At 43.3% G+C, this 3,047-nt stretch overlaps 1 non-coding gene across 1 annotated transcript; it reads left to right on the plus strand.

Moving 5' to 3' along the window:
- Window positions 1-1,386: 1,386 nt before the first annotated feature.
- On the plus strand, window positions 1,387-1,509 carry LOC133762670 (U6atac minor spliceosomal RNA). Its single transcript, XR_009866337.1, has one exon. It is a non-coding gene; the product is annotated as a U6atac minor spliceosomal RNA (small nuclear RNA).
- The last annotated feature ends 1,538 nt before the right edge of the window (window positions 1,510-3,047 follow it).

Here is a 3,047-nt window from a genome sequence, read left to right on the forward strand (position 1 = left end):
AAAGCAGCCGCCATGCATTTTATCACCGTGTTAACGTTCTATCTGTTGAAGTACCTGGAGTCATTGCTGTGTTCCCGACATGCCCTCTGTTCACTGATACACAGGACATGTCAGCCAGGTTGTGACTGAAGTGTAAACTCGCTGGGTAGCAGAGTTAGGTGATCCTTACTATCTGTGCCCACCCCTACTTCCGCCATCGCTTTGTCTAACAGCCAGGAACCTCCTGGGGCAGTTGGGGCTGATGGGGTGGGGATAAAATCTTGTCTCCTGAGTTGTAGACCTGTATGGACACATATGGAAAGCTGATGTGTGTGGGAGTTTAAGGGTAGGGTTTGTGATAAGAAGTGACAAATTACTGATGGAATATGGACCCTCCGGCAGAGAGGCAACCATTGCAGAAAGAGTTGGGAACAGTGATGGGGGTGTGAGAATGAAAAGAGGTTCTAAACTGTGGTCATTAGCCTGGCGGCCACAATACACGAGCTAATCTCAAGCAGGCCAGCTAGTTTGTACACTGAGGGTCAAAGGCTGTAAATGAAGCAAAATAAGGACCTTTTAAAAAAAATGCTTATGTCATAATCTCCCTTCAAAAATTTATTTTGAGAGCCAAGGGAGAGAGACAGAGAGAAAGAGAGAGAGAAGGGAGTGGGGGTGGGGTGGTGAGTTTATCCATCCATTATCCATCCATTGGTTCACCTCTAAAATATCGACAATAGCTGGAGACTGACCAAGCCAAAGCCAAGAGTCCAGAGCTCAATCCAGCTCTCCCCCATGGTTGGCAGGGACCCAAGCACTTGAGCCATCACTGGCTGCTTCCCAGGGTGCCCATTAGTAGGAAGCTGGCATCAGAATCAAGCCAGGATGGACATAGGTACCCCTAGATGTAAGTGGCATCGGAACTACTTAGGGTCACCTCAAACAGAATAAACCCTGGACCCCAATACCCAGATAATTTTGCTGTGGCGTCTCTCTCGCAGACTGTTGCTCATGTGGAAGACAGCCATCTCTCCAGGATGCCAATTTGTCATAATGCCATGAGCTCCCAGAAGATGTGTTCCTTGGAAAGGCGAGAGCATTGTCATCGGCACAGCATCAGCTTGGCAGAGATGTGTGACTGTCCTGGCTGTGTAACCTGGCAATACATCGGACCCGTTGTGGCTTTGCAGACGCACCTTCCAGGAATTCCTCAAATCTTTGGGAGAGCAAATAGTGCTTTGTAAGAGGCTGAAGTTTCTGATGAATCAGATGGAGGCCTCCATGTAATTAAGATTACAAAGAGAAAACAATAGCTGACTATTGCTCAAATTTATAGGGGAAGAAAGATGTGCAGAGATTTGAAACAATAGAAAAATTCTCAAACTTTGTTTTCTATTTCGTATGTCAGTAGTGTTGTATGAAAGGAGAGAAGGTTAGCACTCCCCTTGACAAGGATGGAAGAGGCCCTCGGGCCTTACAACACACATACGGTTAAGGCATTGCCACCTACTTCATATAATGTCAGTTGTATATTTGGGATTTTCACTTAGGTTTAAAAATTAACATATGCATTATGCAGGGCAGTCTTTAACCAGTTTTTCATAATAGTTGCTGCAGATCTCTCTTTATCTTAGATCTTCTCTTTTTAAGTTTGTTTTCTGTCTCTTTGGGCCCAGGTATGCTAGTGGGCGAACAATTTTCTTACTACAAGAAACCAACTGTTGCTTCTGTTCTGAAATTGCTTTCCAATTTTCCAATCTGTCCTTATTTTCTTATGGAATCTTCTCCCTATTCTATACCACATTTTAGTATAGATTAAGATTATGTTTCTCTTTTAGTGGTATTTTTTTATTTTATTTTATTTTTTTGACAGGCAGAGTGGACAGTGAGAGAGAGAGACAGAGAGAAAGGTCTTCCTTTGCCGTTAGTTCACCCTCCCATGGCCGCCGCAGCTGGCTTGATGATCCGATGGCAGGAGCCAGGTGCTTATGCTGGTCTCCCATGGGGTGCAGGGCCCAAGCACTTGGGCCATCCTCCACTGCACTCCCTGGCCACAGCAGAGAGCTGGCCTGGAAAAGGGGCAACCGGGACAGAATCCGGCGCCCCAATGGGACTAGAACCCCATGTGCCGGCGCCGCAAGGCAGAGGATTAGCCTATTGAGCCGCAGCGCTGGCCTTTTAGTGGTATTTTTAAACTCAGGGGAGCAGGTGTTTCACATAGAGGTTAAGAAGTATCTTATATTGAAGTATCTCGGTTCAATCCCTGACTCTGACTCCTGCCTCCAGCTTCCTGCTAATGCAGACCCAGACCCTGTCAAGAGGTAGTGATGACTCAAGTGATTGGATTCCTGCCACCAATGTGGGAGACTGAGTTCCCAGCTCCTGGCTTTGGCCCCAGCCCAGCCCTGGCAATTACAGGCATTTGGAAAATTAACCAATGGGTGGGAGTTCTCTGTCCTTGTATCTGTCTTTGTCTCTTTACCTTTCAAATAAATTGAAAATTTTTCAAAAATTGATTAGAAATTATTTTGATACTATTATCTTTCTGTGTCTTAGATTTTGTAACAATAATACTTAAAGTACTTCACTGCCTTTGCTGTACTAGTCATCTAAATCACTCAAATTTCTTGTGCCCCTCTATAGTCTCAATCTTTTGCAGTTTTTGGCCAATGCAAAACAAAAAACCTTATACGCAACCATGAACCAAAAATAAATAAATAAATAAGGAACACCCCAAAAAAGCAAAAGAATGACAGCATGATGGATTTGCAATGAGAATCAAGTATGTTTTAAGAGATCTACGATGATTTTATGCAAAGGGCTTGCTTGTATTACCTTATTTCAGGTTAAAAATTTGTTAGTCTTCAAATATTTGAATCAAAGCTGTCTTCCCTCTTCATCTGTTTCCATTAAATATCAGATGTCTTCTTAGATCAAGAATTTGACAAGTAGATATCTAGAATAGACCTACAGATATTCAAGAAAGATCTGTTGTTCTTTATTGAGAACCAATTGCTTTGAATGATTTCTGTCAGTTTGCTTTCTATGATAACGTTCTTCTCTTTTTCTCT

This window comes from Lepus europaeus, chromosome 6 (assembly GCF_033115175.1).
Source record: "Lepus europaeus isolate LE1 chromosome 6, mLepTim1.pri, whole genome shotgun sequence".
Lineage (NCBI taxonomy): Eukaryota > Metazoa > Chordata > Mammalia > Lagomorpha > Leporidae > Lepus > Lepus europaeus.